Genomic DNA, 27,930 nt, shown 5'->3' with positions numbered 1-27,930 from the left:
ACCACCGCATCATTGGGATCGTTCCAATGGAGGTTGAAGTCACCAAGGGCGGCTGGTGATTAGCCCTATGCAACCAGCTAAAGAGAGCGGGAGCGAAATTCATTGTGAGACCTAGGCAGTTACAGCCTTGTGGGCACTCCCATTATTCATTCACAACACAACCTCTCTGTCGCGATGTATCTAGATCCCCGTTATTTGAGTTCCTCCGTGCACCAGTGCGGCATGCAATCTGGTACAAATTCTGGAGTATTAGTTGTTAGCGAAAATAGCCATGATTTTTCCCAATTGACATGTATGCCTGAATGAGACGCAAATTGTATACATTCACACATAATAGTGTTAAGGATTTCGCTTAACCTGCACACAAAGAGGGTTATGTCGTCATGATAGAGAGAGATCAATATATGTCTGTTTGTACAGCAGAGAGCATATTCTTTCTAAGTATATATGCTGTACCCTGGCTGCCAGGAGCAGGAAGAGAGGCCACCCCTGCCTAGTGCCTCGCTCCAATTTAAATGGTCTTGACATCTCTCCATTGATCCTGAACTTTGCCATAGGTTTTGTGCAAAGGAGGCATATCCATCCTCAGAATAAACCAGGGAGTTCCATTCTACTAAGAATTATCTATGTGGCCTGACCACCTAGTGACCCATCTCCTCCAACAGTTTGTCCAGAACTGGCTGCCTCTCCTGCATGGTCGTGCCAGGGTCCAACCATGATCCTTTTAGTGCACTTGATAACCAATGCCACTGCCACTGATATATGTGGTGGCCGGCACCTTATCAGATTTCTTGGACAAATTCTGCGGGTCTGCTTCAGGGGGTCCAGTGTCCGGTGAGCCTTGGCAAATGATCTGATCTGGTGTAGCTGGCCCTCCCAGCGAAATATGATCCAGAACAGGTGCCCCCAGTCATAAGAGACCTTCTTTCTTTGTAGAAAGTCAGTGATGGTTCGAATGACTCTACGGCACTGACTTGTGATTGCGGAGATGTCCTGCACCAAGGCCAACTTATGGTCCTGGAAAATGAGTGGATAGGTATCCCTCTCCCTCCTAAAGATCTGCTCCTTCAGCTGGAAGTTGTGGACACAAGCTGGGACATCTGTCAGTCATACATTGTTTCCTCCTGGGCTGTCCACTCTATAGACTCTGTCCCATTAAATGTTCCCTTCTGTGTCCAACCCTAGTCTCTGCTGGAATATGGCACTTACATAACCCGCGCTGTCCGATTCTTTAGCGCCCATTGGCACCCTTTGTAGACTGTTATTTCAATGTGAATGGTTCTCCAGATCCTCCATGAGCATTTCGAGGTTGGCTTTTTGTTCTTGTAGGCACAGCACCTCTTGTTGGAGTTGTTCGACTTCTTCACCGTGCGCTGACTTGTTATCCTCCAGAGCTCCCAAATTGTCTCTCACCTCCTGCAGCTCCAGTGTGAGTTCACTTTTACTGTCTCTAGTTTCACCCTCAGGGAGTCAAACAGGGATTCAATAAACTCTTTTACGAGTGATGCAGCATCGGTCACCTGATCCTCTGTGATCTGGCTCCTGCTTTGATGACGTGTCCTCTTTAGTGGACATGATAGTAGATCCTGTGTGCATGTCCTGTACATTGTTAACGTTCTTCCCTATGGGTGTAGCCAAAGTGGGAGTTATTGAGCCCCCAAATCCACACCACAAGGAACCCTGTATTGGACTGTTCTTGCACCTCCACCCCCACCCCCTAGATGCATTGTTCTTCAGGGTATCTTTCACAACCTGGGCACCAGGCTAGATGTGGATCTAACTGTATCTCTAGTCTCAGTAAAGGGGGTGGAAGAACAGCAGAGCGCTAATCGCTGTGAGCTATCTCTCACCTCTGTCATGATTCTGAGCATTGTTAGTAAAGAGCAACTCACTCCAAGATTCTCCTTCACAGTGAGGTGTCACAGGGCTTCCGGGGGTCTCTATATGAGACAGCGATGCTCAGCTAGCCAGTGAATGCTGTCTCTGTCTCGCTCCAAAAGTCTGTGGCATCAGCCTGCACCTCTCAACATTGTGCAGGCATCCAAGAGGGCCAGGGGCACTACATTCATCATTGGCAAGCACTGGAACCCCTGTGTCTCTGGGGCGGACTGCTGGCCAGTGCAGCAACACCCCCACTGCCGTGCCATTCAGAATCTGATGCGCTAGGAGGCATGTCATCTCCAGCATGGCCCCCAAGCTCTCGATGTGGCCATTCCTGCCATGCTCTATCCCTTTGGGTCTCCGCATGGGCACTGGAGGTGGACCCATGACCTACTCTTCTGCGCCATCAGGGCTGAACCCAGAGCTCAATTTTGCTCTGCTGCATGTAGTGGGGTGTTGGAAGGTCCAAGCGACATTTCCTTTCCCAGACTCAGCTTATTTCTCAGGCCTTGTCCAGATTTATCACTGTTTACTTAGTAATTTTTAGTGGGCGCTGAGATTTGGAATCCATCTTTTAGTAATCCTGAATGCATTCTCAGGTTTGATACCTAGCACTTGGTGATCCTTCGGTGTAAGAAAGATTCTCTTGAGAATAATGAAGTGAATGGCGGCAGGCAACAGAGGGTAACTGTAATGTAATCTCACATCCTGCCAAGTGACATTTTGTGGTTCACACTTCAACATTTTATTTACTCTTTGACATCAGATAGTCAGTAGATTGAACCATCCTAGGCCACAAGGAAAGTAGACTGAAGCATTCTATTCCACTAGAAAAAGCCAAGGCTTGAGATGCATTCATAGTCCACTCTTTCTGCTGCCTCAATTTTATTTTCTGCGAGCGAGAGAGAGGGAGAGATGGAGGAGGGGGTAAAACACTAAGGCCTTCATGCTTAGTGGCCTGGTAAGCCCGATGGGGTGGCTAAGAGAAGTTATTCACACCATGGGGAATATAGGTGACCACATTTCACCTAGGGGCTCTGGTTGCTGAAAGCTGCCAAAATATCTGAAGGAAACTCCCAGGAAAAATATGCAGGACTTGGTCTGGGAACATGATATTCCCCAAAGAGATTTTATAGTAACATTTTATTGCCATTTTGCATGTTAACAGCAAAACATTTGCCATGCTCGGTATGGGTACTAAGACACATTGTTTCACTGTCATCCTGCGTTCCAGGAACAGGTCCAGCACAGTGTCCCTCCCATTGTTACGAGTAGCTCCCTGGGTTTCATGATCATCTAAGTTATCAGTCCATGGTAGTCCCACAATTTTTTCCAAATATTGTCATATATGCTGGGGCATCTTCTGTCTTTCTAAATTGTTTCCTCCAGTTTGCTGCACCAGTCCATAGCCCAGGTCCAGTCATTGACTGAAGGGGCCGTTGGAGAGGTCCAATTGCGGCTATGTCCCTTTTGGCTTATTAATATGTCCAGACCCACCATTGTCCTATCCCCCTGGGTCACCCATGTCATCTAGGATACCAAGCAGAGCAATCCTTGGGTCGGTGTCAACAATCATACCCACCACAGCAGATAGGACAGCAAGGGTGGCAGTCCAATAAACTTGTATCGCTGGGCATTCCCGTACAACATGGAAGAAATCCCCTATAGGGTCTTTACACTTGTGGCATGCTGAGGAGTCAGTGAGGCCCGTTCTCTGCAGTCAGAGGGGAGTCATATAGGCTTGGTGTAAATACTTGAATTGTATAAGTCAGTAAGTATGTATTATTTATTGAACCGTTAATTAAAACCTTTACAAACATACATCTCATATTGTGTTTTCAACATGACAATTTAAAACAAAGTGTGGGCCACCATTGAAAAAACACATTAAAATAGGCCCCCTAAAACCTTGGTGAACAAAAAAGCAGACAGACAATTTTTATAGACATAAGATTAGCAGCAAAGCAGGACAAATTAACCTCCTAAGTCGGATACTTAGCAGCAGGATGAGTAAAGCAACAAGACGCAAGTTCAAAAGTGTGCAGTGGAAAGTGCAGAGTGCAAGAACAACTTAATGACTAAGTACAGGGCGGCCAAGGTTGACCCGCTGTTGTGTCTGATGTTAGCTCTGAGAGCACATTAAGCTATCTTTTTTATTTAAGTTCATAGTTGATTAAAACCTATGCACTAGGGTAAAACAAATACATTCATTTAAAACCATTAAAAGGATGGAGAAGACTGATTGTGCAAAGAGAGGTGGCTTCTGTGAAGTGATAGGGTCCAAACAACAGCGTTCCACAGCATAAAGCTCCTGGCCCAATTGCTGGTTTGGAGGACTGTAGGTGGGCTGCCCCCTCAATCATTCAGAGTTGGTTGTTCCATTTGAAGTGCGTGATGTACCAGGACTTGCCTGCACACGGGTTCGAAGTAGAGTGGAAATGCCATCCGAGTCTTGCGCAAAATGGGTCAGGGTACCACGTTTAACCCTGCTGCAGCTACAATGCCGCCTCCCAGGGAATCAGTTTGTTTTTTGATACTAGATTCTGCGGCGATTAGGGATTTTACCAGGCGGCAGCTAAGTTGGACATCCTCGCCAGAGAAGCTTGCTAGTACCGCTTGTCTACAGGTCCGTATATGTTTCTTATTGAAGAGTGGTCTGAGGAGGGTCAGGCGCTCCCCTGTTAATTCCCTTTATATAGTGACTAGCAGCCCGTACCGACGTTGTCCGGGTATAAAATAGAATGTGTGTAATGTGTGTATTCAGATACGGTCATTCACGTGTTCCCCCGCTGCAGCCCTGGTTCATGTTAGCAGGCGCGTGTACCCCCGCTTGAGGCCCAGCTGCAGCCCTGGTTCATGTTAGCAGGCGCATGTAATTAGTGTAGTGATCCGCCGCCTGAGCCCCGCTACAGCCCTGGCTGATGTTAGCAGGCACGTGTAATTTGGTTTAATGTGATAGTTCAGTAACAGCGCGCATGAGAGGCTGCAGTAATTGTGCCCGCAGACAAGCTCAGTCGCGTGTGCCTCCGCTTGAGGGCCAGCGGCGACCGTCTGACAATTAGAATTGTGTGAGTCTTGAATGATTGTTTCCCGCTGTTCCTATTTTTTTATGACCCACACTGACGCTCTTCGGCCCGAGTGCTTTTTAGATGCACCCAGGTCAAGCCACACACTGCGTTCGGCCCTTTCAGACGCACCCAGGCCAAGGCACACACTGCATTCGGCCCCAGTATGTGTGAGACAACGGGCAGTCCCCCAAGGGAGTCTTGTGAATGGTTACTTACCAGGCTTCGAGGTGAACGCCTTTGTGACGCCCCAGCACATGGCCACAGCAGACGATCTGATTAATGTACGACCCAGATGGTATGAAGTGCGGAACGTAGCACACGCCCCCAGCATTTGTCACGCCCCCAGCGTGCCCCTTGATGCAGCGCAATTGCGTAATTGGTGCTTCACATGGCATGAAGGGCGGACACACACCCACAGCGCGGACACACGCCCACAGCGTTTGTCACGGCCCCAGCGTGCCCCTTGATGCGGCGCAATTACGACTCACATGGCATGAAGGGCGGAACGTACCACATGCCCCCAGCGTTTGTCACGCCCCCAGCACACGCCCACAGCAGAACGCAGACACGCCCACAAGGGACTACTTTGCTGGCACGGTTCTTTTACCTTTTAAATGTATATGATGGCCGTCTGCATAGCCTATGTCCTTCTGCTGCAACTGCCCTTTCCAACGCTGTATTGGGTGTTGTGATTGGTGCTGTGGTTACTGCGATTACCCGCCTCAAAGGTTTGGGCTCTCTCTTTATAATATTAGTATGGAAGAGGTTCACTATGTCCTCCTCTCCTTCCCCGCAAAGCCGGCAGTTTGCTGGCTTCGGGGGGGCGTAGCCACAGCGGCATATGGTGTGCAGATGGCAATAATCCTAGGCGTAATCTCAGGAACTTCTCTTTGGTGGTTTTAGAGAAGTTAGTGTGAAGCTTTGCTGAAGGACTGTATGGTGAGCCAGCCATGTGTGCGTTCTGACAGGGTGGCTTTGTCTTGTATGAGGGATTTTTTTTTAACAATGTTGTTTACGGAGGAGCCAAGCTCGCGTCCGAGATGGCCGCGCTTTAGCTCGGCTCCGTCTACTTTCCTGTTCGAAACATAAATCCTGCTTTTATCCTGCCCCGGGAAGATACTTTCTGCTACGCTGTGGATCTGCGACGATTTATAGGCACTCACTGTCTGTTCCGGTTGTCTCTGGGTGCCGTGGTTCCGGAACTGTGCCTTCGCTCGCTTCGGGGCCTCCGGAGCGGACTGGCATGAGTCTCCTTGGCGGCGCCCGGACGGGGCGCTACGCTATGGCCGGGGCGCTACGCTATGGCCGGACCTTGATGGCGCAGTGGGCTCGACCGACGAGGCGGTTGTGCGGAGAGGCAGGTTGCGGCTTTCTGGCCTGATCAGGCGGTTCCACGGCCTGGGGTGGAGGCGCTGCCTTCTGTCGCGGGACTCACCGTAAATGTGGCTTGTCCCCCCCTTTGTTCTCCGGTCCGGCCATTTTGAGTGCCTTCGCCCGGACTCGGAGAACGGGGCCGGTGGCATCGGGGGGACGGCGATCCTCCTTCTTCTGGTGGCCCCCCTTCCTGCTCTGGACGTGCCTCTTCTGGTGGTTGACTGAATTCCGTTTGCCTTGCTGCGGCCCGGTCGGGGGTCGAGGATCGCTGCGACCCCGCCGGGCTTCCAAGATGGCGGCCGACACTGTATATCTCAGCCGGGCCGAGATGGGCGGCGGCGGTCCACGATGTGGCACAGACGCCGGATACTGTAAAGGTGTTCCTACACTTGCTGACATCCTCGCCGCCCTGCGCTCCTGGGGTACTCCTGTGGCCACACCCGCTGTTCGCATGGAGGAGGCTCGTTTCGCTGGGCCGTTTGAGCCCCCCTTGGCGTGTGCGGCTACGTCGCTGCTAGCTGCGGCTGGAACTATCCTGGAAATTGTGGACCCGGAGACTGCCGTCTCTACGGATGTGCGGAGTTCCGCTGCCCTCCATCTTGATGTGTCCTCTCCTGTGCTGTGGGTCGGTGGGCCGGGTCCTGTCCGAGCCGGTCTTGGTGGTTCTTCCTGTTCTTCATCTCCTCGAATGGCCGAGCATAGATCCGGTGCTGACTCCGCTGGTTCGGCTTCTTTTAGATCCTCTTCGGAACTGTGCCTGCATTGTGTACAATGGTTTCTGAACGTTCCGATTCATCCGAGTGGTACACGAACTGTCTTCTGTGGATTGCAGTTTGACCTCCCTGTTCTCTGCCTCCTGTTCCTCGTGGTCTGGTTCTTCGTGAGGCGGACTGCCGCAGATTTGGAAAAACAAGGACAGGGATGAGACGATTTTGCCTTTGTGGACTGATGTCTTGTAATGGCTGGATGATCGGCTGGTATGGTATGATCATGTTGGATTTTTGTCGTATTCCTGGACTGTATCCTTAAAATCTTTTTCTTCCCGTGGACATTGATGTTTCGGACGGGAGGGTGGGAGCCTATGATTCTGTTTTATGGCCCTCTCCCGTGTTCCTTTTTCCCTTGTTCCTTCTTTTCCCCCCCCTTTTTTGTCTTTATGGTTCTATCTTGCTTTAGCTCTTCTATATTTCGGGTTCTGATTAGGGCGACAGGCACGCTGCTGGGGGTAGGCCATAGCCTTCTGCAGGGGTGCAGGGTGGGCTTGCGGGGTGGGGGGGGGTCTGTTATTTCTTTGTGGGGTTTTTCTTTCCCCTCATTTTTCTTGACCTTTTGGTTCTATGGCTCTTGTGTGTCCTCTTTTTCGGGACGCGGTCTTAGCATGTGTCCCTCTGGGTGGCTTATTTTTGATACACTAGTCGTTTGATCCTACTGTGACTTTGGCTCACTACGTACTTTGATTCCGGTTACTACTGGTGCTGTATACCGATCTGTGGTTTTTTGGCCTCGTTTGCCATGAGGCGCGTGCTTGAGGTTGCGTTCTTTCTTTCACCTTTTGTCCCCTTTTTTCCTCTTTCTTCTCCCTTCCTCCCCCCTCTCGTGGGGGGGGGGGGGGTTTCCTTATTCCCTGGGTTGTGTGACGGAGGGCTTTATTTGATAAGCTTTTTCGATTTTGTTTGATATATGTTTTTGTTGTGGTGGGTGGGCGCTGAACGGCGACTGTCACTGTTTTAATGGCGATACTCCTATTCTGATTTTGTCGATATGTGTTTGATACTATTGAGTTATCCTGTATTTTCTGCTGCGGCCTGTTCGCGGCCCACCACGGCCCTCCGAGACTTCCTACCTGTTATTATCCTGTCATACCCGTTATTATATTAGAAAATCAACCTTCTCGTATCCTGCCCCTGTGGGTTGCTGTATGGCTTTAAGCCCTTATTTCCTGTATGTTTTGTTGTGATATTCTGTATGCGTTTCTGTATTGTTGACTATGTTCCTTATTTGTGGTGGCCGGCCCGCTGGGTTGTAGGCCCGTATTTGTGAGCATTTTCTGTACAATAAAGGTTTTTAAAAAAAATAAATAAAAAAAAAACCAATGTTGTTTACTATTTTTTTTTAAACTTGCGTAAGTCCCTGATAGCTCCCAAAGGTGCTGTAACCCCAGTTGAACGAGTGTGGTGTCCAAATAGCATCTGGCAGGGCATGCCTCTTTGGCTTTCAGTTCTTTCCACAGGTAGGCGTTTAGCGATTCTGGCTCCCCTATTCTGATTTTGTACTAGCTTTTGATAAATGCTCCTTTGCGGGCTAGCTCTTCTCTTTGTAATCCAAATTCTAACCTCATTTGTGGGGGGATGTATGTCCAGTAGGTTATTAGCAAAGCTCTTGATATGGTGCCATCCAGTTTTTCAGCGTCTCTCCCTCTCATGGCTTTGCTTCCGTAGGTGATAGATGGTATTAATTGTACCTGTATCGCCCTGGTTAGGGGGAGGGAACACAGGCCTGAGATCTTGTTTTTTAGGTTTCTTAATGCCACTGCTGTCCTTATTTCCCTTTTTTTATGGCCTCACGTTGTGCTGTGTAGTTCCCTTTGTTATCAATGATAACTCCCAGGTATTTATAATCTTGTACAGCTTCCAGCTTGTGAGTTGCTAAGTACCTCTTCTGGTTTGTTTTTATTTTGCGGATGTTTACACTCATGACTTTTCTTTTTTCTTGGTTGATGCTGAGTTTGTGTCTTCCGAGTATCGAGATGTAATGTCAAGCAGGCGCTGTAGGCCTATGGAAGTCCAACTGATGAGCACCAGGTCATCTGCATAGAGTAAATTGGATAGTTGGAGGCCCCCTAGCTTAGGAGCATGTGAGTTGGTTTCATTCAGGAAGGCTGATAACTCTGCCATAAAAAGATTAAAAAGTGTTGGGGCAAGCACCAAGCCTTGTTTTAGTCCGGAAGTTGTTGTAATCTTCTTTGTTAGATGATCTCCTGCACCCAGTTTTACTTGCACCCAGGTATCACTGTGCAAAAGAATTACTTGTTTTAAGAGCAGCGGTGGAATGTTCAGCCTTTTTAGTTTTTGCCACCGTAGGTTTCTATTTATATGGTCAAACACTGAGCTATTGTCGATAAAGCACAGGTACAGGGGCTGTTTTGTTGCAAGAGCGGCGTCTATCATTAGTGAGAGGGCTGAGATGTTAGTAGTGGTCCCCATATTCTTGCAGAAGCCTGTTTGGCTACGTGGAATTGCTGCGATTTCTGTGGCCCAGGACGTTAATTCTTGAAGTAATAATCCTGCATAGTATTTGGCCTCATTATCCAATAGGGCTACCAACCGGTAGCTTTTTGGGTCATTCCTATTGCCTTTTTGTAAATAGGTGAAATGATCGAACCCCTCCATGCTATGGTATCATTGATGTTTGCAGGATTGATATGAAGATTGGTTTGAGTGCTGAGGCCCAGCATTCCGGATCTTGTTTGAACAGTATAGGAGGGATCCCATTTGGACCTGGAGCTTCCTCATGTCTGGCCTTGGAAATTCTTTTGTAGATTTGTTTGTTCGTAATTGTAATATCCTGATCCAGTTTTGAATTGGGGTCGATGTGAGATGATCGAACTTCCAATTTGGGCGAGAGGTTATTTATGCAGGTTCGGGTTTCTTGGTCTTTATTAAAGTGTGATTCGAGGAAGATTGTCCATGCTGCTTCTGTGACGTGTGAGTTGATGCCCTGGTACAACACATTGGCCAGAGTATTGATCTTTTGCCAAAATTGTGAGCTGTTGTTATTTTTGATGTCATGCAGGAGTTTAGCCCAAAGAACCTCATCAGCTTCTTTTCTAAGGCGCCAGATTAATTTCTTAAGGGTGGCTTTTAACTGCCTCAATTCTTGCAGTGCAGTGGTGTCTTTTTTCACTCTACAAAGCACGCGATTTATCAGTGCTTTTAGCTTTTTTAATTGAGCATTATTTCTGATGTTGTGGTATGGCCGTTCATTTTGAAGGTAAGCCATTCTCCTGTTTTGAGGGATTCCCTTTTTGGCTCCATAGCTGTTTCGTATTATTTTTGTAAACACCTCCCAGCTTCCTATTCTGTCAGGCTCTGCTGCTTGTACTTCTCCAAATAGTTGCTTTGCGAGAGAGAGGAGGCTTTTTGGACCGTCTGTTCTGCATTTTACTCTTTTCTCGTTAGATGAGTATTCTAGGCAGTATGCATTTACTGGCAGTGATTGAGATATTGGTGGTACTTCTATCATGATTTCCTTAGGCAGGTGATCACTATAATCTATGGATCCAATGCGGTAGTCCTTTACTTTTGGGAACATGCAGCGAGAGGAAAATGTGTAATCAATTGTTGTGCTTGCTACTGCATTATGAAATGTTGCTGCATGTGGGCGATCTCCTGGAAATCTTCCATTTAATGCACGAAAGCCCAGCTGCTCTAATCTCGCAAGAAGCTTCTGAGCCAGTTTTGTATGTCTTCCGCCTGTGTTGTTGTCTTGCGATGTTGCTTCCCATACGAATGGGTCCTCCTCTGTATGGTTGTCTTTGGCTGTGTTACTGAACATGTTTAAATTGAAATCCCCAGTGATAATCAAGCTGTTTGTTTTCTCCTCTGTTAATATTTTCATCAGCTCTTCTTTCAGCTGCTGGCTGCCTTTTTGTTTTATTGCGCGGATTTAAGTAGAGATTTATAAGTATTATATGCTCATTTTTTCCCGTCTCCTGTATGGTGATTCGTAGTGCTTGCATTGTATTTGGAGGAACTAAATTGTGTGCCAACGACTCCACTGCATAGATACTCTTTATAGAGCTGTATGTAGCAAGGCATCCCTTGCTATGGCCGAAGTTTGCACTCTTTATAGCTGGTAGGAAGTGCAAGTTGAATCCCGGCAATGCTGTTGGTGAATCGCACCAAGTTTCTTGGAGTGAGATGATATCGAATTTTTGTAAGTCAGATTGCAGTTCCAGGTCCAAAGCATTATCTCTCAAGCCATTGATGTTCCAAGAACAAAGTTTTGAATTGTATAAAGCGGAGTCTGGCAGATATTGTTAAAGTGCGTTGGGCCATACAGGCATCTCTCCAGTCTGCCACACACAGGACTCATACCCAGCACTCCCACTTCTCTTTCAGAGGGGTCAGTGATATAGGCAAGTGCACCACTAGGGATTTATAAATCTGGGATACCCCTCCCTTGCCTGAATCGCCCATAAGGATCTTGTTTTCCAAGTGGCTATACTCAGTAATGTCCTGTAGTGCGTATGGAATGTATGTAGCGCGTGCCGAAGTTGTAGGTAGCAGTATAATTGGGAGTGTGCCATTTGGAATCCTGTCTGGAGATCTTGGAATGATTTTGTGTGGCTTCTGCCCAAAACGTCCCCCAGTCTCGATATTCCAACAGAGTCCCATCCTGTAAATCTGTCTAGGGTGGACAGATTTACAGCCACCTCCCCTCCCACAGCGGGGTTTCCTTTGTCTGTTTGCGGTTCCATCCCAACCACCGGAGAGCAGATTTCCATGCTCTAAACACCACTTGGGTTACCTCAGGGATGTTGGAGGGAATGGGGCACTGTAAAGGATGTAGAGTACATTGCCCCGTCCCAGTGTATCTAATTCGCTTCTATAGGCAGGGTCATTCCACCCTTCATGTAGCCCGGCATTGATTGGGAGTATTTGTGTCGCCCAATAGTATAGGTGCATAACTGCCATGGCTAGGCCCCATTCATACGTCGCCCAGGTGCATTTTCCAAAGGCTACTTTGGGAGTGCCACCAGGTCAGATAAATTTACATCCCAGAGCCAGAACGGAGTCAATCCAGGCTTGTGGTATGTGTAAAGAATAGTTTTGTAAAACATAGAGTAATTTATGAAGGATTATCATCTTGTACAATGCAAACCTACCCATAGTAATGAGGGGAAGGTTATTCCAAGGTGAAAGGTCCTCCTTGGCCCTGGGCGTCACAGGATCTAGGTTCAAGCTCCATGTCAGGCCGGCTCTCAGTATATCTGCAATCCCAGGTATTGAACGCTAACCTGAAGCGCACCAGAATCTGGGGTTGACAGGCCTCATCCTGGCAGTCCCCCCTCAACTGAACCAGTAGGGATTTCCCCAGTTGACCGAAGCCTTGATGTCTCCCCGAAAGTACCCAGGATTTGAAGAATTCTGGGCCCTGAGTCAAATGTTGTAGACATGAATAAAATGACGTCAAAGTCCCAACCCTGGGCATCGCATCAGATCCACACAGCCAGCAGCTCGATGGCGAGAGCGAATAAGAGCGGGGACAGTGGGCACCCCCCTGCCTGATGCCCCTCCTCACATCTGACAGTACTCCATTAACCCATACCCGGGCCCAGGTGCACGTATAAAGTACCCTAACATATACCATAGAGATTTTAGGATTCAGACTCCATAATGCTGTGACATTCCATTGCACCACGAGGGTAAACTCATATTTTCGTATTTCAGGTACAATAAAGTTCGAATTTGTTTCGGGGACAGTGACCTTCACACACTGCTCTGATTAAAAATGGTACTAATTCAACGTTGTACGTAGCTGTCTTAGCAGAATTGTGCATGATATCACCATACATGCCAACATTTCAGAAGAGCAAAGAGGGAGATTTTTTTTAAAAAATCGGGAGAATGGGGCTTCAAATCGGGTTACTGGCGTGTATGGGCTTTGGAAGTGTGCTGCTGCAGGATTGGACATTTGAAACACAAATGTACGTTTTTTTTCTTACCTTTTACAAGCATGGAGCGCAATGGCAGGCTGAGAGGGTGATGCAAGTGTTGTCCCCCCCCCCCCCCCGCCCCTGTGTGACACCCCAGCCGAAAACAGCTTCCTGTGCACACACACGCCCCCCCCCCCCTACTTCACAGGTCTTCAAAAGACTATTGCCTTGTTAATGACCCTTTGTTGTTTTTTCACCCCATCGAGAGCCCCTGCATGGCCACTTTGACTATTGCTGGAAAAATTAGCACTTCACACAAACGCCCTGTCAACAAACCCCGAGGAATCGGGTTTTTGCTTGCAGGAATCGGGAGGCGGGAGACTAGCCTTCAAATCGGTAGTCTCACGCCTGAATCGGGAGGGTTGGCATGTATGTATCACAATATTTCTTCCAGCACAGGCGGCGTACATGAGAAGCTTCATGGCTGTTGTGTTCATGTGCTTCAATGTTTGGCCTGAAGCCCCGAACATTCTTCCATCGTTCATGGTTGCACATCCCTGCGCGTGCACACTACAAAAACCCCACCTACTGACTTAGTCAGTTATTAACAGGCGGTTATAATATTTAGGTTGCACGTTTACTCATCCGCATTTTGAAAAGAGCACCATTTTGCGTGGATCTCATTGCTTTACAATGTGCAGCTAGAATAAGTAGGCCTTCGCACTATTTTCTTAAAAACACACAATTGATATTTCAGTAGGTCAGTTAATATCATCAAGACCAAATTGGCAGCCGTATGGAATTTGCCTGACAGAATGACTCATCGAGCAGAATTTGTGAGGAATTTCAGTTTCTATTTTGCAAGGCTGGACGAATCTCTCCAGTGCCCCTAAACCAGTCCAAAGCGGTTACCTGACACGAAATTCCTTTATCTCCTCCCTCCCCCAGCATTCCTTGAAGAGCGCTCATAAACCTGCTCGGCGAGTTTTGCTTTGGCGCTCTGCAGTGGAAGGCGTGTCTTGTGCTTATTTTCGTGAATGTGTGAGATCTGAGTGATTTCATACGAATTAACTGTAAAATACGATGACGTTTTCTTAGTAGTTTAGGAGCCCATTGGCGGTTTGACTTAATTCAACTTATTTTGTATTATTACTCTTCACTGAAAACTCCCGGGCAAAGCTGGTATGGCCTCGGAAAGCAGGTGCGATGATTACATTTGTTTTTCACATTTTTTATTGCAAGCATGTGACACAAAAATGAAAAAAGGAAAAAAAGAAAACTTGCAGCCGTCTAAACGTGTAGGCACATGTTAGCAATACAAATACCAAATAAACAAGCATTAGAAATGCAATCGGGCTCGGATTTATTTGAGTTTGAGCTAATGGCATTGTAAATGGTAATGTATTATGGAGTGTGTTAATGTGGTGGTGGTGGTAGTGGTAGTACTGGTGGTGGTGGTACTGGTAGTACTGGTGGTGGTGGTAGTACTGTTGGTGGTGGTAGTGGTAGTACTGGTGGATGTAGTAGTGGTAGTACTGGCGGCTGTAGTAGTGGTAGTACTGGTGGTGGTAGTACTGGTAGTACTGATGGTGGTAGTACTGGTAGTACTGGTGGTGGTGGTGGTACTGGTAGTGGTAGTAGTGGTGGTGGTGGTGGTGGTACTGGTAGTACTGGTGGTGGTGGTACTGGTAGTGGTAGTACTGGTGGTGGTGGTGGTGGTACTGGTAGTACTGGTGGTGGTGGTACTGGTAGTGGTAGTAGTGGTAGTACTGGAGGTGGTGGTACTGGTAGTGGTAGTAGTGGTAGTACTGGAGGTGGTGGTACTGGTAGTGGTAGTACTGGTGGATGTAGTAGTGGTAGTACTGGCGGCTGTAGTAGTGGTAGTACTGGTGGTGGTAGTACTGGTAGTACTGATGGTGGTAGTACTGGTAGTACTGGTGGTGGTGGTGGTACTGGTAGTGGTAGTAGTGGTGGTGGTGGTGGTGGTACTGGTAGTACTGGTGGTGGTGGTACTGGTAGTGGTAGTACTGGTGGTGGTGGTGGTGGTACTGGTAGTACTGGTGGTGGTGGTACTGGTAGTGGTAGTAGTGGTAGTACTGGAGGTGGTGGTACTGGTAGTGGTAGTAGTGGTAGTACTGGAGGTGGTGGTACTGGTAGTGGTAGTACTGTTGGTGGTAGTACTGGTGGTGGTAGTACTGGTAGTGGTGGTACTGGTGGTGGTGGTACTGGTAGCGGGAGTAATGGTGGTGGTGGTACTGGTAGCAGTAGCATTGGTGGTGGTGGTACTGCTGCCCGTAATACTGGTAGTGGTAGTACTGGTGGTGGTGGTACTGGTGGTGGTAGTACTGGTGGTGATAGTGGTACTGGTTGTGGTAGTACTGGTACTGGTAGTACTGGTGGTGGTGGTAGTACTGTTGGTGGTGGTAGTGGGAGTACTGGTGGCTGTAGTAGTGGTAGTACTGGTGGCTGTAGTAGTGGTAGTACTGGTGGTGGTAGTACTGGTAGTACTGATGGTGGTAGTACTGGTAGTACTGGTGGTGGTGGTGGTACTGGTAGTGGTAGTACTGGTGGTGGTGGTACTGGTAGTACTGGTGGTGGTGGTAGTGGTAGTAGTGGTAGTACTGGAGGTGGTGGTACTGGTAGTGGTAGTACTGTTGGTGGTAGTACTGGTGGTGGTAGTACTGGTAGTGGTGGTACTGGTGGTGGTGGTACTGGTAGCGGGAGTACTGGTGGTGGTGGTACTGGTAGCAGTAGCATTGGTGGTGGTGGTACTGCTGCCCGTAATACTGGTAGTGGTAGTACTGGTGGTGGTGGTACTGGTGGTGGTAGTACTGGTGGTGGTAGTGGTACTGGTTATGGTAGTACTGGTACTGGTAGTACTGGTGGTGGTGGTAGTACTGTTGGTGGTGGTAGTGGTAGTACTGGTGGCTGTAGTAGTACTGGAGGTGGTGGTACTGGTAGTGGTAGTACTGTTGGTGGTATTACTGGTGGTGGTAGTACTGGTAGTGGTGGTACTGGTGGTGGTGGTACTGGTAGCGGGAGTACTGGAGGTGGTGGTACTGGTAGCAGTAGCATTGGTGGTGGTGGTACTGCTGCCCGTAATACTGGTAGTGGTAGTACTGGTGGTGGTGGTACTGGTGGTGGTAGTACTGGTGGTGGTAGTTGTACTGGTTGTGGTAGTACTGGTACTGGTAGTACTGGTGGTGGTGGTAGTACTGTTGGTGGTGGTAGTTGTAGTACTGGTTGCTGTAGTAGTGGCAGTACTGGTGGCTGTAGTACTGGCAGTACTGGTGGTGGTAGTACTGGTAGTACTGATGGTGGTAGTCCTGGTAGTACTGGTGGTGGTGGTGGTACTGGTAGTGGTAGTACTGGTGGTGGTGGTACTGGTAGTAATGGTGTTGGTGGTACTGGTAGTAGTAGTAGTGGTAGTACTGGAGGTGGTGGTACTGGTAGTGGTAATACTGTTGGTGGTAGTACTGGTGGTGGTAGTACTGGTAGTGGTGGTACTGGTGGTGGTGGTACTGGTAGCGGGAGTACTGGTGGTGGTACTGGTAGCAGTAGCATTGGTGGTGGTGGTACTGCTGCCCGTAATACTGGTAGTGGTAGTACTGGTGGTGGTGGTACTGGTGGTGGCAGTACTGGTGGTGGTAGTGGTACTGGTTATGGTAGTACTGGTACTGGTAGTACTGGTGGTGGTGGTAGTACTGTTGGTGGTGGTAGTGGTAGTACTGGTGGCTGTAGTAGTGGTAGTACTGGTGGCTGTAGTAGTGGTAGTACTGGTGGTGGTAGTACTGGTAGTACTGATGGTGGTAGTACTGGTAGTACTGGTGGAGGTGGTAGTACTGTTGATGGTGGTAGTTGTAGTACTGGTGGCTGTAGTAGTGGTAGTACTGGTTGCTGTAGTACTGGCAGTACTGGTGGTGGTAGTACTGGTAGTACTGATGGTGGTAGTCCTGGTAGTACTGGTGGTGGTGGTGGTACTGGTAGTGGTAGTACTGGTGGTGGTGGTACTGTTAGTAATGGTGTTGGTGGTACTGGTAGTAGTAGTAGTGGTAGTACTGGAGGTGGTGGTACTGTTAGTGGTAGTACTGTTGGTGGTAGTACTGGTGGTGGTAGTACTGGTAGTGGTGGTACTGGTGGTGGTGGTACTGGTAGCGGGAGTACTGGTGGTGGTACTGGTAGCAGTAGCATTGGTGGTGGTGGTACTGCTGCCCGTAATACTGGTAGTGGTAGTACTGGTGGTGGTGGTACTGGTGGTGGCAGTACTGGTGGTGGTAGTGGTACTGGTTATGGTAGTACTGGAACTAGTAGTACTATTGGTGGTGGTAGTAGTGTGGGTGGTCGTAGTGGTAGTACTGGTGGCTGTAGTAGTGGTAGTACTGGTGGCTGTAGTAGTGGTAGTACTGTTGGTGGTAGTACTGGTAGTACTGATGGTGGTAGTACTGGTAGTACTGGTGGTGGTGGTTGTACTGGTAGTGGTAGTACTGGTGGTGGTGGTACTGGTAGTACTGGTGGTGGTGGTACTGGTAGTGGTAGTAGTGGTAGTACTGGAGGTGGTGGTACTGGTAGTGGTAGTACTGTTGGGGGTAGTACTGGTGGTGGTAGTACTGGTAGTGGTGATACTGGTGGTGGTGATACTGGTAGCGGGAGTACTGGTGGTGGTGGTACTGGTAGCAGTAGCATTGGTGGTGGTGGTACTGCTGCCCGTAATACTGGTAGTGGTAGTACTGGTGGTGGTGGTACTGGTGGTGGTAGTACTGGTGGTGGTAGTGGTACTGGTTATGGTAGTACTGGTACTGGTAGTACTGGTGGTGGTGGTAGTACTGTTGGTGGTGGTAGTGGGAGTACTGGTGGCTGTAGTAGTGGTAGTACTGGTGGTTGTAGTAGTGGTAGTACTGGTGGTGGTAGTACTGGTAGTACTGATGGTGGTAGTACTGGTAGTACTGGTGGTGGTGGTGGTGGTGGTACTGGTAGTGGTAGTACTGGTGGTGGTGGTACTGGTAGCAGTAGCATTGGTGATGGTGGTACTGCTGCCCGTAATACTGGTAGTGGTAGTACTGGTGGTGGTGGTACTGGTGGTGGTAGTACTTGTGGTGGTAGTGGTACTGGTTGTGGTAGTACTGGTGCTGGTAGTACTGGTGGTGGTGGTAGTACTGTTGGTGGTGGTAGTTGTAGTACTGGTGGCTGTAGTAGTGGTAGTACTGGTGGCTGTAGTACTGGCAGTACTGGTGGTGGTAGTACTGGTAGTACTGATGGTGGTAGTCCTGGAAGTACTGGTGGTGGTGGTGGTACTGGTAGTGGTAGTAATGGTGGTGGTGGTACTGGTAGTAATGGTGTTGGTGGTACTGGTAGTAGTAGTAGTGGTAGTACTGGAGGTGGTGGTACTGGTAGTGGTAGTACTGTTGGTGGTAGTACTGGTGGTGGTAGTACTGGTAGTGGTGGTACTGGTGGTGGTGGTACTGGTAGCGGGAGTACTGGTGGTGGTGGTACTGGTAGCAGTAGCATTGGTGGTGGTGGTACTGCTGCCCATAATACTGGTAGTGGTAGTACTGGTGTTGGTGGTACTGGTGGTGGCAGTACTGGTGGTGGTAGTGGTACTGGTTATGGTAGTACTGGTACTGGTAGTACTGGTGGTGGTGGTAGTACTGTTGGTGGTGGTAGTGGTAGTACTGGTGGCTGTAGTAGTGGTAGTACTGGTGGCTGTAGTAGTGGTAGTACTGGTGGTGGTAGTACTGGTAGTACTGATGGTGGTAGTACTGGTAGTACTGGTGATGGTGGTGGTACTGGTAGTGGAAGTACTGGTGGTGGTGGTACTGGTAGTAGTGGTAACACTGGAGGTGGTGGTACTGGTAGTGGTAGTACTGTTGGTGGTAGTACTGGTGGTGGTAGTACTGTTAGTGGTGGTACTGGTGGCATCTGTATTTTGTTCCAGTATTTCATCAGTATTCTACTTCTACTTGTTTACTGTACATTTGTGTAAGCTGCATCCATTTCACTTTTATTCCTGTAATGCACCTATTGCTACCTCATATATTTTTGTACATTCTTGTAAACTGCACCCATTTCACTTTTTATTCCTGTAATGCACCGATTGCTACCTCATATATTTTGATCACTCACTAGTGTCACTTTTGACCCATGTAACTTACTGTTTGCATTTATATTTGCTCTTGAGCCGTGTTCATGAAGGTGTACTATACTGTAATCACAGGTCGATGATTACAACTTATACAAACTACAGAAGGTGTATTCACAGCTGGAGCCGTGGGAGCAGGATTTTAAATGGCAGTAACAGTATTTGTAGCAAGGGTATATTTATAAGCTGTACGCCAGAATAATATTCCCCCCCCCCCAACTCCCTGGAGCTATCATTCTAAACACCCCCTTCCCTGACTCACCTCTGTCCTCTCCTATGCCAATAAATCGTTTAGTTATGATTCTGTTCGTATATATATTCCCAAATGCATGAATTGCATCTGTTTGTGTATCTGATTTGTTAGTACCTGCGAGGGTCTATTTTGATTTCTACGTTTTGGATTGATAGTTGGGTATTTATACTACAGCATCTCAATGTGATGAAGGTTCAGAGGATGTAGAAAGGTCTAGCATTGCGTCCTACTCCAATGAAATTGGGGAGTCTGTGGGGGTGAGTCTGTGGGGGTGAGTCTGTGGGGTGAGTCTGTGGGGGTGAGTCTGTGGGGGTGAGTCTGTGGTAGTGAGTGTGTTGTGGTGAGTGGTGATGAGTGTGTGGTGGTGAGAGAGTGGTGTGTGTGTGGTGTGTGTGTGTTATGTGTGTGTCATGTATGATTGTGTGGTGCGTATATGGTGTGACATGCTGTTTTCAGTATTCGACTTAACTATGTCTATAGATTGTTCTAAGAACACACTGATATAAGGCATAAGACAACAAATGTTTAGTTTTAAAAACATGTGAAGTTACAGAAAGTAGAAAAAACAGACTCTCAAACACTCTTGGCCTCATAAAAGTGAAGAGGACATCTGTTTACTGTTAATTACTTCTAATCTCGTCTTGTCAGAGTGGTGTCACATTCCTGCCCTCTTCCCTGGCCTCATGCTTCATGGAGACGGGGAAAACAGATTCGGAGCTTTGTTTTCCCACTAACACAAGGATCCATTAAAAAAATTAGGCAGTATATTGTCCCAAACATAAGCCCCTTAAAATTAATATTACATTTACAGAACGGCAAACGAGGCACGCTTGCAGAGCCTCCAGAGTTTTTATTGATTGTTCTATATTTCTGTAGCCTACTTACATAACTCAAATTTCAGATGTATCAGATTTCTCTCGCGGGATATGGTGGATGTGCATTACGATGTGTGTGCAGTTCAAAACATGTTGATTGCTTTGTATTGGCAAGGTGAGTTTGTACAATATTTTATAATTGTACATAGTTAGTGTTTGGTCCCTTGACAGATATGCATTAGTCGGTTACATGCTGAAGCTCATACATGTCGAACTGTGATATTACAGTTACATTCTCCAATCTAGATTTTGTTTTTTAAACCTACTTTATTGATTTTCATGCTTAACAATCCGGCGTGACAGCGAATCATACATTACAGGGTTCATGAAGGTGTACTATACTGTAATCACAGGTCGATGATTACAACTTATACAGTCTACAGAAGGTGTATTCACAGCTGGAGCCGTGGGAGCAGGATTTTAAATGGCAGTAACAGTATTTGTAGCAAGGGTATATTTATAAGCTGTACGCCAGAATAATATTACCCCCCCCCACCAACTCCCTGGAGCTATCATTCTAAACACCCCCTTCCCTGACTCACCTCTGTCCTCTCCTATGCCAATAAATCGTTTAGTTATGATTCTATTTGCATATATATTCCCAAATGCATGAATTGCATCTGTTCGTGTATCTGATTTATTAGTACCTGCGAGGGTCTATTTTGATTTCTACTTTTTGGATTGATAGTTGGGTATTTATACTACAGCATCTCAGGTTCAGAGGATGTAGAAAGGTCTAGCATTGCGTCCTACTCCAATGAAATTGGGCAGTCTGTTGGGGTGAGTCTGTGGGGGTGAGTCTGTGGGGGTGAGTCTGTGGTAGTGAGTGTGTTGTGGTGAGTGGTGATGAGTGTGTGGTGGTGAGAGAGTGGTGTGTGTGTGGTGTGTGTGTGTTATGTGTGTGTCGTGTATGATTGTGTGGCTGCTCTGTGTCTTCATCCTTCTTGGGTCTGCAAGCAGCCAATGCCTACCACTGAAGCCTGATCTGTGCTGATCTAATCTGCAGGGCTGCTCTGTGTCTTCATCCTCCTTGGGTCTGCAAGCAGCCGCTGCCTACCACTGAAGCCTAGTTCCCTTCACAACAGCACGGCAGACACGCACATGCCGCACTGCCGATCTGTGCTGATCTAATGTGCAGGGCTGCTCTGTATCTTCATCCTTCTTGGGTCTGCAAGCAGCCGCTGCCTGGCACTGAAGCCTGATCTGTGCTGATCTAATATGCAGGGCTGCTCTGTGTCTTCATCCTTCTTGGGTCTGCAAGCAGACGCTGCCTGGCACTGAAGCCTGATCTGTGCTGATCTAATCTGCAGGGCTGCTCTGTGTCTTCATCCTTCTTGGGTCTGCAAGCAGCCGCTGCCTGGCACTGAAGCCTGATCTGTGCTGATCTAATCTGCAGGGCTGCTCTGTGTCTTCATCCTTCTTGGGTCTGCAAGCAGCCGCTGCCTGGCACTGAAGCCTGATCTGTGCTGATCTAATCTGCAGGGCTGCTCTGTATCTGCATCCTTCTTGGGTCTGCAAGCAGCCGCTGCCTGGCACTGAAGCCTGATCTGTGTTAATCTAATCTGCAGGGCTGCTCTGTGTCTTCATCCTTCTTGGGTCTGCAAGCAGCCGCTGCCTGGCACTGAAGCCTTATCTGTGCTGATCTAATCTGCAGGGCTGCTCTGTGTCTTCATCCTTCTTGGGTCTGCAAGCAGCCGCTGCCTACCACTGAAGCCTGATCTGTGCTGATCTAATCTGCAGGGCTGCTCTGTGTCTTCATCCTTCTTGGGTCTGCAAGCAGCCGCTGCCTGGCACTGAAGCCTGATCTGTGCTGATCTAATCTGCAGGGCTGCTCTGTGTCTTCATCCTTCTTGGGTCTGCAAGCAGCCAATGCCTACCACTGAAGCCTGATCTGTGCTGATCTAATCTGCAGGGCTGCTCTGTGTCTTCATCCTTCTTGGGTCTGCAAGCAGCCGCTGCCTACCACTGAAGCCTAGTTCCCTTCACAACAGCACGGCAGACACGCACATGCCGCACTGCCGATTTGTGCTGATCTAATGTGCAGGGATGCTCTGTATCTTCATCCTTCTTGGGTCTACATGCAGCCGCTGCCTGGCACTGAAGCCTGCTCTGTGCTGATCTAATATGCAGGGCTGCTCTGTGTCTTCATCCTTCTTGGGTCTGCAAGCAGACGCTGCCTGGCACTGAAGCCTGATCTGTTCTGATCTAATCTGCAGGGCTGCTCTGTGTCTTCATCCTTCTTGGGTCTGCAAGCAGCCGCTGCCTGGCACCGAAGCCTGATCTGTGCTGGTCTAATCTGCAGGGCTGCTCTGTATCTGCATCCTTCTTGGGTCTGCAAGCAGCCGCTGCCTGGCACTGAAGCCTGATCTGTGCTGATCTAATCTGCAGGGCTGCTCTCCTGTCTTCATCCTTCTTGGGTCTGCAAGCAGCCGCTGCCTGGCACTGAAGCCTGATCGGTGCTGATCTAATCTGCAGGGCTGCTCTGTGTCTTCATCCTTCTTGGGTCTGCAAGCAGCCGCTGCCTACCACTGAAGCCTGATCTGTGCTGATCTAATCTGCAGGGCTGCTCTGTGTCTTCATCCTTCTTGGGTCGGCAAGCAGCCGCTGCCTGGCACTGAAGCCTGATCTGTGCTGATCTAATCTGCAGGGCTGCTCTGTGTCTTCATCCTTCTTGGGTCTGCAAGCAGCCGCTGCCTACCACTGAAGCCTGATCTGTGCTGATCTAATCTGCAGGGCTGCTCTGTGTCTTCATCCTTCTTGGGTCTGCAAGCAGCCGCTGCCTGGCACTGAAGCCTGATCTGTGCTGATCTAATCTGCATGGCTGCTCTGTGTCTTCATCCTTCTTGGGTCTGCAAGCAGCCAATGCCTACCACTGAAGCCTGATCTGTGCTGATCTAATCTGCAGGGCTGCTCTGTGTCTTCATCCTTCTTGGGTCTGCAAGCAGCCGCTGCCTACCATTGAAGCCTAGTTCCCTTCACAACAGCACGGCAGACACGCACATGCCGCACTGCCGATCTGTGCTGATCTAATGTGTAGGGTTGCTCTGTATCTTCATCCTTCTTGGGTCTGCAAGCAGCCGCTGCCTGGCACTGAAGCCTGATCTGTGCCGATCTAATATGCAGGGCTGCTCTGTGTCTTTATCCTTCTTGGGTCTGCAAGCAGACGCTGCCTACCACTCAAGCCTGATATGTGCTGATCTAATCTGCAGGGCTTCATCCTTCTTGGGTCTGCAAGCAGCCAATGCCTACCACTGAAGCCTGATCTGTGCTGATCTAATGTGCAGGGCTGCTCTGTATCTTCATCCTTCTTGGGTCTGCAAGCAGCCGCTGCCTGGCACTGAAGCCTGATCTGTGCTGATCTAATCTGCAGGGCTGCTCTGTGTCTTCATCCTTCTTGGGTCTGCAAGCAGCCGCTGCCTGGCACTGAAGCCTGATCCTTGCTGATCTAATCTGCAGGGCTGCTCTGTATCTGTATCCTTCTTGGGTCTGCAAGCAGCCGCTGCCTGGCACTGAAGCCTGATCTGTGCTGATCTAATCTGCAGGGCTGCTCTGTGTCTTCATCCTTCTTGGGTCTGCAAGCAGCCGCTGCCTGGCACTGAAGCCTGATCTGTGCTGATCTGATCTGCAGGGCTGCTCTGTGTCTTCATGCTTCTTGGGTCTGCAAGCAGCCGCTGCCTACCACTGAAGCCTGATCTGTGCTGATCTAATCTGCAGGGCTGCTCTGTGTCTTCATCCTTCTTGGGTCTGCAAGCAGCCGCTGCCTGGCACTGAAGCCTGATCTGTGCTGATCTAATCTGCATGGCTGCTCTGTGTCTTCATCCTTCTTGGGTCTGCAAGCAGCCAATGCCTACCACTGAAGCCTGATCTGTGCTGATCTAATCTGCAGGGCTGCTCTGTGTCTTCATCCTTCTTGGGTCTGCAAGCAGCCGCTGCCTACCACTGAAGCCTAGTTCCCTTCACAACAGCACGGCAGACACGCACATGCCGCACTGCCGATCTGTGCTGATCTAATGTGCAGGGCTGCTCTGTATCTTCATCCTTCCTGGGTCTGCAAGCAGCCGCTGCCTGGCACTGAAGCCTGATCTGTGCCGATCTAATATGCAGGGCTGCTCTGTGTCTTCATCCTTCTTGGGTCTGCAAGCAGACGCTGCCTACCACTGAAGCCTGATATGTGCTGATCTAATCTGCAGGGCTGCTCTGTGTCTTCATCCTTCTTGGGTCTGCAAGCAGCCACTGCCTGGCACTGAAGCCTGATCTGTGCTGATCTAACCTGCATGGCTGCTCTGTGTCTTCATCCTTCTTGGGTCTGCAAGCAGCCGCTGCCTGGCACTGAAGACTGATCTGTGCACTGAAGCCTGATCTGTGCTGATCTAATCTGCAGGGCTGCTCACTGCTGCAAACATCGATGTTATTAATATTTTTTGCTGTAATTCCTTGGCATTTAGTGTTCTTAATATTACATTTACAGAACGGCAAACGAGGCACGCTTGCAGAGCCTCCAGGGTTTTTATTGATTGTTCTATATTTCTGTAGCCTACTTACATAACTCAAATTTCAGATGTATCTGATTTCTCTCGCGGGATATGGTGGATGTGCATTAAGATGTGTGTGCAGTTCAAAACATGTTGATTGCTTTGTATTGGCATCTAACCACGTCACCATGCTAGGTGAGCATTGCAGAGGGTAGCGCAGATTTCCACCGCATCGTGATTGAACTTTTTGCCAGTATCGGAGCTAAATAAAAAAATCTGGATTGTACTATTTGCTTCTTGTGCTTACCGATCAGTCCTAGTATGCAGGATTCTGCTGTGTCTCCCACTACTATATTTGTAACTGTCACTAGGATCTTTATCAAATCTGCCTCTTTTTCAGCCACAAAAAGGCTGCAGACGAACGCGCGCCCTATACATGCAATGCAGGATGGTGAACGCGCTCCCACCATCTGGATTGCATTAGAAGGGCACTCTGACAGCTCCTAATTAAAATTAATGGTCTGCCGTGCGCGAAACCGCACAGAAAATGCCAAAAATTGCGGACGGACATTACTTATGCCCTATCACATGAAGATAACTAAAAAAACAGCACCGCGAGGACCAATTACCATGCAGCTTATAAAATAAAGCACTGGAAAGGCACGAGCAAAGAAGAATTTTTCCAGCATGAGCCAGAAACTCGCTACAATACGGCTCGCAGCTCCTCCCCACTTCGTGGTGACGTCGCTGAGCCCGTAACAAGCATTAGAAATGCAATCGGGCTCGGATTTATTTGAGTTTGAGCTAATGGCATTGTAAATGGTAATGTATTTTTGCTAAGTGTTATGGAGTGTGTTAATGTGGTGGTGGTGGTAGTGGTAGTACTGGTGGTGGTGGTACTGGTAGTACTGGCGGTGGTGGTAGTGATGTTGGTGGTGGTAGTGGTAGTACTGGTGGATGTAGTAGTGGTAGTACTGGTGGCTGTAGTAGTGGTAGTACTGGTGGTGGTAGTACTGGTAGTACTGATGGTGGTAGTACTGGTAGTACTGGTGGTGGTGGAGGTACTGGTAGTGGTAGTACTGGTGGTGGTGGTACTGGTAGTACTGGTGGTGGTGGTACTGGTAGTGGTAGTAGTGGTAGTACTGGAGGTGGTGGTACTGGTAGTGGTAGTACTGTTGGTGGTAGTACTGGTGGTGGTAGTACTGGTAGTGGTGGTACTGGTGGTGGTGGTACTGGTAGCGGGAGTAATAGTGGTGGTGGTACTGGTAGCAGTAGCATTGGTGGTGGTGGTACTGCTGCCCGTAATACTGGTAGTGGTAGTACTGGTGGTGGTGGTACTGGTGGTGGTAGTACTGGTGGTGGTAGTGGTGCTGGTTGTGGTAGTACTGGTACTGGTAGTACTGGTGGTGGTGGTAGTACTGTTGGTGGTGGTAGTGGGAGTACTGGTGGCTGTAGTAGTGGTAGTACTGGTGGTGGTAGTACTGGTAGTACTGATGGTGGTAGTACTGGTAGTACTGGTGGTGGTGGTGGTACTGGTAGTGGTAGTACTGGTGGTGGTGGTATTGGTAGTACTGGTGGTGGTGGTAGTGGTAGTAGTGGTAGTACTGGAGGTGGTGGTACTGGTAGTGGTAGTACTGTTGGTGGTAGTACTGGTGGTGGTAGTACTGGTAGTGGTGGTACTGGTGGTGGTGGTACTGGTAGCGGGAGTACTGGTGGTGGTGGTACTGTTATCAGTAGCATTGGTGGTGGTGGTACTGCTGCCCCTAATACTGGTAGTGGTAGTACTGGTGGTGGTGGTACTGGTGGTGGTAGTACTGGTGGTGGTAGTGGTACTGGTTATGATAGTACTGGTACTGGTAGTACTGGTGGTGGTGGTAGTACTGTTGGTGGTGGTAGTGGTAGTACTGGTGGCTGTAGTAGTGGTAGTACTGGGGGTGGTGGTACTGGTAGTGGTAGTACTGTTGGTGGTAGTACTGGTGGTGGTAGTACTGGTAGTGGTGGTACTGGTGGTGGTGGTACTGGTAGCGGGAGTACTGGTGGTGGTGGTACTGGTAGCGGGAGTACTGGTGGTGGTGGTACTGGTAGCAGTAGCATTGGTGGTGGTGGTTCTGCTGCCCGTAATACTGGTAGTGGTAGTACTGGTGGTGGTGGTACTGGTGGCGGTAGTACTGGTGGTGGTAGTGGTACTGGTTGTGGTAGTAGTGGTACTGGTAGTACTGGTGGTGGTGGTAGTACTGTTGGTGGTGGTAGCGGGAGTACTGGTGGTGGTGGTATTGGTAGCAGTAGCATTGGTGGTGGTGGTACTGCTGCCCGTAATACTGGTAGTGGTAGTACTGGTGGTGGTGGTACTGGTGGTGGTAGTACTGGTGGTGGTAGTGGTACTGGTTGTGGTAGTACTGGTACTGGTAGTACTGGTGGTGGTGGTACTACTGTTGGTGGTGGTAGTGGGAGTACTGGTGGCTGTAGTAGTGGTAGTACTGGTGGCTGTAGTAGTGGTAGTACTGGTGGTGGTAGTACTGGTAGTACTGATGGTGGTAGTACTGGTAGTACTGGTGGTGGTGGTGGTACTGGTAGTGGTAGTACTGGTGGTGGTGGTACTGGTAGTACTGGTGGTGGTGGTACTGGTAGTGGTAGTAGTGGTAGTACTGGAGGTGGTGGTACTGGTAGTGGTAGTACTGTTGGTGGTAGTACTGGTGGTGGTAGTACTGGTAGTGGTGCTACTGGTGGTGGTGGTACTGGTAGCGGGAGTACTGGTGTGGTGGTGGTGGTACTGGTGGTGGTAGTACTGGTGGTGGTAGTGGTACTGGTTATGGTAGTACTGGTACTGGTAGTACTGGTGGTGGTGGTAGTACTGTTGGTGGTGGTAGTGGTAGTACTGGTGGCTGTAGTAGTGGTAGTACTGGAGGTGGTGGTACTGGTAGTGGTAGTACTGTTGGTGGTAGTACTGGTGGTGGTAGTACTGGTAGTGGTGGTACTGGTGGTGGTGGTACTGGTAGCGGGAGTACTGGTGGTGGTGGTACTGGTAGCAGTAGCATTGGTGGTGGTGGTACTGCTGCCCGTAATACTGGTAGTGGTAGTACTGGTGGTGGTGGTACTGGTGGTGGTAGTACTGGTGGTGGTAGTGGTACTGGTTGTGGTAGTACTGGTACTGGTAGTACTGGTGGTGTTGGTAGTACTGTTGGTGGTGGTAGTTGTAGTACTGGTTGCTGTAGT

This window comes from Lissotriton helveticus, chromosome 4_1 (assembly GCF_964261635.1).
Source record: "Lissotriton helveticus chromosome 4_1, aLisHel1.1, whole genome shotgun sequence".
NCBI lineage: Eukaryota > Metazoa > Chordata > Amphibia > Caudata > Salamandridae > Lissotriton > Lissotriton helveticus.
This window is presented reverse-complemented; position numbering follows the sequence as displayed.